Raw genomic sequence first — 6,848 nt, 5'->3', positions numbered from 1 at the left:
ACACTACTTTGAGCTCAACGGCTCTTCTAAGAACTGAAATTGTACAGGCCAATAGTTCATATACTGGTGCCTTCGAGTATAATTTTGGGGGAAAGGCTGAATAACACCAACTTGAAAATGCAGTTATATAATTAGTGCAGCTTTAATGATTGCACACTTGGAATACTTTTACTGACGTAACAAGTAGTATTTGCATTTTTAAAAAAAAGCTGGTATTAAGACTTACATTGCAGTGTATCCTCAAAGGCTGTTCAATGAAAAGCCAACTTAAAATTATGCATGGATTTTAAATCTAATTTCTTCATAGTAATTTTTCTTGTTTACGAGTGCTTTAGGTACTACAAGCAAATTTGGCTGTCTACCAGGCAAAATATTTTCATCCCCGAATGTTCATACGTTAGGGCACTGGTGAATTAGTTGTTACGAATTCTTTTCCTTAATCCTGTTAAAACTACTTAAATGAAACTTGTAATACTAGTATCAGAACTTGGGCAGGGGAGGCGTGCTTAAAATTGTCCTAAACAAGCTGTGTAGCTTCTGTACAGCAGAAAGGTTTAACGGCCTCAAACCAGGTACGTGGATTTACATTTACAGCGCCTGGAGCCCCTTGCCTGGGGTTCCCAGTCAGGTCTCCGCTTCCAGCTTTTGACTGGCAAAACTCAAAGGTCTCAAGGTTTTGTGTTTGGGGTGGGGGGTATTGTTTGACTGATCCCAGTGCAAGTAGTCTCCGTGAACCATTGCTGTTATTTCAGCTCTCGGATTTGTGTGTTAGTTTCGTGGGTTGCCTTCAAGTTGTGGCAAACAGGAGGGCTCCCGGCATGGGACGTTACGCAGGCGTTACGCTGCTGTCTGAGAACCAAATGTTTGTTTGTTTTGGTTTGAACCAAATTGTGTTTGTTCAATTCCTTCAGTGAGTAGCTTTATTCTGTTTTCTCAGACCTTCTGAGTGGATGTACATTTCTCTTTCCTCAAGCTACTTCACCAGCATGCGGTATACCTCGGTGCATTGGCTTGTCTGGAAGGAATTGATGTCCTATAAATCACCCAGGGTTCTCTTTGATGGTGGACTTTGGCCAAGAAACATGACTTGGAGAAGAGCACTTGCAGTGATCCTTGTAGGACTACTAGCGTGCTTTTCATGTGATTAAATTAAATCCTGACTTGACTGTTGGGTTGAACTTCTCATGGTAGCACTTCAGCAACTCCAGTTGTGCCAAGGCACGTACATTTTGGAGAAAGGTAGCTGGGGCTGATTACTGAAGTTGTCAAAGCGCTGGAGCTTTGCACAACAACTTTGCAGCTGCCTACAAAACGCTTTGTCGCCTGCTCTGCATGCCATAGCTTGGAGCCTTCACCTAATGCTGTCCTTGCTGCAGATGCACTCTCCATGCAATAACCAAACTGACCTTTCTAGTTTTGGGTTCTGTAACTCTGGTGTTGTTCTCAGAAGAACTTAGCTGTCTGTACTGGCATGTGGAGACGACATTTAAAACGTGCTGTTCGTTGTCACTCTGTCACTGTCTCTGCTGTTACAGCTTGCTGTTTGATATCCCTGAGAAAATAGGAGTAAATTGGGTGACTTCAGAGGAAGGTAAATGACATCCTTCCATCAGGGCGAGGGCAGCTCCGGTGTGATTGGAGTGGGTTTCTTGGTATTGCTTCACCATTATGTCACGACTTCTTCTGTGCTAGGTAGAGCTAAAGGAGCAGAGCATTATCCACTGTGTTCTCCGTACCGTGCGGCTTGTTAGTACAGAACTTGCCAACACAGACCCTGCACCTCCCTCCCATTAGAGGTAGAAATAAGGAATTCCTGTCCTATGTTTAGCCCTAACACAAGTTTTCAATACACATCTGATTGTAAGTATTGGAGAAGGGGGCTACGTGGTTAGCCTTGCATGGTGGGAGATCTTGTGCCTGCTGAGGTTCAGTTAGCCAGCCATGAAACAATAGGTGGTTGATTAATCATTGGCATTTTATATGTGTACAATGCACGTACCCCTAGCTGAGAGTGCGCTATTTGGTGCTGGTGCTAAGGGGGAGAAGCAGGTCTTGCACCTCCAATGAACTGCATCTTCAGAATTGTCTTGATGGTAAGTAATTGAATCACTTGAGTAACTGGAAACAAGTGGTGAGGACAGGTGTCACCTTACGGAAAATTAACTATTGTTTAAGTCCTTCATTTATTTTCAGTATAAAGCTTTTGAATCAGTTATTTGTATGTCTTGTTTGAACCAAACACTGCAATTTGTAGAGGGAAGAATGAGATGTTAGGATTCCCGCGCTGGGACTTGGGCTATTCTGGGTGACTTCTCTGTGGAAAGGGAAAAGCGTGCAAAGACTTAAAGAACTGACAAAAGGGGAAGGGGAAATTTGCAGAAAGATGTTTGAAAATAAGCATATCCCTCAGTTACTTGAAGTACAACACCTAGCAACTATTTGGCCCCAAACGGTTGTTTGGTCACTTCTGTAGCACGATATTAACTCTGACCAGCCAGTGTCTGCCTCTGCATCCTAGTCTTCATGTGCACACTTTACTTGTATACCTGTTGTTTAATTTTTTTTTTTTTCACACAGGGTTTTTGTTAAAGAATTTTGAAGGTCTTTTTGTTGTTGAAATCTAACTTATTAGGACAACAGTGTTCTTTTCTTTTTTTACCTTTAAAAATGAAGTTTTTCTCTAAATGTGCTGCAGTCTGAAACTTGCTAAAGGTGCCGTTGCGCTGCTTCTCATGGTACAGAAAATGCACATTTAACTCGATTTCCTTTTTAGAGTCGGATGTATTGGTAGAGTACAAGAAGGAAAATGCATCGTGCCTAAAACATGATTGAAGCTATTGACAAAAACTTTACTTAATTTACATGGATCAGATGCAACTTCGCAGGCTAGCAGCAAGTAGTGTGGGAGAGGCGTTGCTGTTGGCAGTCTCTAAACAAAACTCCTTCCCTCTGCTGCCTGTGCAGAGACTTTATTTTATCTGAAGCTCGTTGTATTCCCTTTTTTCCTTATGGTTTCTATAATAAGAAGATTACTGGCCGAATGTTAATTGCAAATCTGACTGTTGTGGGTGTTTTCATGTTTGACACGTACGGCCTGTTGCACGTTTCGTTTCTTGGCCTTTTGAGGATTTCTGTGAGAAGCAGGGAAGAAATTTCCTTTACCTAGAGATAAACTAAACTGCGTACAGAAAATTGACAGCACTGGTAATGCTTTTGTCCCTAAATCTCAGGAATGTTTTAGGCAGTGAAACAGGTTTCCCTTTGGTGATATAAAGGTGCGTGCTCTAGGGTCTTGTTTAACAATATTTCATTGCAATCCTAGGTATCTATAGCATGAGTGGCCTTAGTGAGTTTGTTGAAGTGCACATTTTTTTTTTCAAAAGTAAATTTTAAGATGAAAAAGATATATACTATATAAATATATAGAGATATTTAGAAACTTGGTTTGTGGTGCACAAGTTCAGTGTTGGATCACTAAATAATTGTTGCAGGTACCATATGTGTAACTTTTTTCTTTTATGTATATTCCTTTATGGGAAGCAATGTTGCCATGGTAACTAGAACTTTACAATTTCTTTACTACTTAATGATGTGAATGAACTCTACATTTTATTGAATATTACCAGGTTCAGTACTATTTTTATACTTTATTGAACTACAGGGGATTTTAATTTAATAGCATTCTAAAAAAGATGTTGCTTGAACTGTATAACTGTATAAATCGAACTACTTATACAAAAACACCTCTAAACCAGAATCTTTACCTGTAGTGCCACAGTTGTTTATATGAAAATACCTTGATCATTACTAGATTTGGAAGACCACCCTACTTGTGTCAAGACTAACGTTTCGTATCCTACTTCTCACAGACTGCAGTGCCCGACATTATTTGTAACCATCAAACCATACTATGTTTGTAACCAGCATTGTGATATTCTGTAATTGTATTGCTGAAATGAAATATTGACCCAATAAATATAGTGTTCCTGCATTTTGAAGTATCTGAATTGAATTTGGTTCAGACTTTGCTTTTGATAAATACCTGCCCTTTTCTTTATCACAACCCGTGTAAAAGTGGGTATCGAGCTATTGCTGTACGTGTCTTTGAACAAGGGAGCACAGGGTTAGGAGGTGACTTGGTCTGAGTGCAGCTTTTTGGGGATGCTGTGGCTGGCTTGCAGAGGGCTCAGCCAGCAGCGGGTCTGAGCTTTCTGTTTCCTTTGAGCTGTTTTGCCACTGGCACCTTTATTCTGGTGCTTCAGCCCCAGCGTGCAGCTGAGCCGGCTGCTTTGGGATAGGAGGAAACCACGGACCTTGCTGGGGTCAGGTCCTCTCGCTGTCACCTTGCACTTCTCCTCTCCCTGTTGTGTGTGGGATGCGAGTTGGTTGCAGTCCAGTAACGGCAGGGAGAGCAGGTCACTGACTGGGCAATTCTGTTCTACTCTGTTAGAAAAACAGTCTAACCATTGCTTGGGTAACTTCTGATACCATCACTGCCTTTATTACTAGAAGGTGCCGTAGAAGGTTGATTTAATTTGCCTGGAGCAAGATGATAGATAATTGGTATTTTATGGAAAATTTAACTTGGGGTGCTTTCATCATAGCTGGCCCATTTGACTTTGTGTTTTGATATTCTTTACTGCATATTCAGTTGTAAGCGTGGTTGCCTTTGCACCCTGGATCTTCAAATACAATAGCAGTTCTATTAGAAAAGAGAAGCACTGAATGAAACTATTTATATGGGCTGTAAGTTTTGGTAGCTTTAGCTTTTCTATTGTTTTTTAACGGAAATCTTCAGACAGTACACTCCCCAAATAGATTAAAAAGCTGCATTTATAGTTGAGTAATTCACGCTGTGTCAGCATGGTAATAGCGGTGTGTGACAGCACCTTCAGCTCTTGGTAGAAACAAGAGGGAGAAAGGTCTCCCCTTTCCATCAGAGGGGAGGTTGTGCTCAGCTGTGTTGTGAGCCTGCCACCAGCTTTAATCTGAAATGTCTTCAGACACAGGGAAAAGGCAGCCCTGGCTGCTTCCCTGGGCTGCTTCCAGGCCTGTGCTCACAGACAAGAGTGTTTGCACATGGGGAGGTGCTGCTGTTCATTCTGGTTTGGTTTTTTCCCCTCTCGCCTTGTCTCGTTGATGACTCAGTTGACCATTTATGCAGACTTACCTGCAAAATCCCCTAAAAGCTTGTTGCTGATGAACCGCTGTGCAACTCCTTGTGCTCTCTGGCTACATAAAGGCTCCTGGACAGTGGCTGTGGCCTGGCGAGGCCTCCTGAGGAGGCGCAGGCCCATGGCCCTGCTCTGTGCCCATGTCTCTGGCGCTTGGGAGTACCCTGCAGGCCCGGCCTCATCCCTCATGCTCTGAGGGCCTGTGCAGCACGTCCGTGACGAGCATTCAGGCGGGGGCCTTGTTCCTGCTCCTCACAGGGGTGTCTGTGTCCCTGTTGTGCTGGAATGAGGCCCTCTGGGAGCCTTTTCCAAGGGACGGCAAGTGGCACTACGGAGCTGTTTCTGGTCCTTGTTCGTGCTTCTGGAAGTTTTTACCCTGGATTTGCTACGTGTGCCAGCCGCTTTGTGTTCATTCGGCAACTCGCCCGTAACACTCAGACCTTGGCACAGGTATGAAGGATTTGTGGGTGGGGAGGGTGGTGCCGCGGGTGTCACCGTGAGCTGTGGCGGTGGCTGTGCCCGTGGGGCACCTCTGAAGCAGGAGCCCCCGGCAGCTGTCGGGAATGGGGCCTGCAGGCTGGTTTCTTCCCCCCTTAAGGCTCACCTCATCCTAAATGAGGATGACTCCTGAGGCTGAGGCTGAAGTCAGGGCTGTGGCCCTGCCCTTTGTGGTTGTACAGCCCGGTATGTGCTATTTGTGCCAATTAAATGGGTGAAAGATGCAAGCCACCGGGCACCCACACAACTTCCTCAATTCTTTCCCTTTTCCTCAGGGAAACGTTGATATTTTGGGGGTGTCGAAGCCAAGCTACCAAGCACAAACCAACAACTGGAGGCTTGGTAAGAAGTCTAAAAGCTCAAGGTGGTGTGAAGGAAGGACCACCACCTGCAAAATAAAACTGTTCCTAGCAAGGTAAGGGTACGGTGCTGTTGGAAGCTGAGGTATGAGGCCATCCTGCTGATTTTTGGGGAGCTAATGAGTCAAACTGGACAAAAGCTGCTGTCCAGTGATGACTTTCTTCCCTGGTTAGTCTGAGCAAGGCCCTGACAACTGACATCAGCAAGTTAGTGCTGTGACAGCGAGTAGAGCGCAGCTTCTCAGGCTGATGAAATTTAACCACAGTTCCCCTAAACATGGCTTGAGGTGAGCTGCTGGGGGGGAGGTGGTGGTGTTTTGTTGTGGTGGTGGTGGGTTGTTGTTGTTGTTAAGTATTAAAAGAAACGTTGCCTTGGGCTGTTTGAGGTGCTGGGTGTTCTTCCTGGCTGGCTGCAGGTCTGGAGCATCGGGGTCGGGGATGTCACCTGCTGCGGCAGCACCAGTTCTGCTTATTCCTTACAAAAGTTAAATTTTTAAATTGGTTGCTGCTTTCTGTGGCACAAAGTATGAGCTTTACTGCCCTGAGCTTAGCTGTCAATGTGGGGCCTCTGCATCTCTTCAGGTTTATGGTTTTAGTGGGGGGGATTTTTTTTGTCTTGTTATTTTCTTTGCTGGTTCTGTGTCACACATTGACACTTCACAAAATGCATGAAAATCTTGCTTTTCTTAAGAGCCAAACCCAAGGTTGTGCAAGACTTCCATGAATTCCCGGATGCTGCATTTAAACGGAAAAGAGCAACCGGCCCGAGTTAGGACGGGCGCGTGGAGCGCTGCGAGTCTTGCAGTTGTGCAAGATG

The sequence above is a fragment of the Anser brachyrhynchus genome (genome assembly GCF_964034855.1).
Source record: "Anser brachyrhynchus genome assembly, chromosome: 20".
NCBI classification, from domain to species: Eukaryota; Metazoa; Chordata; class Aves; order Anseriformes; family Anatidae; genus Anser; species Anser brachyrhynchus.
Note: the sequence above shows the minus strand (reverse complement) of the source record.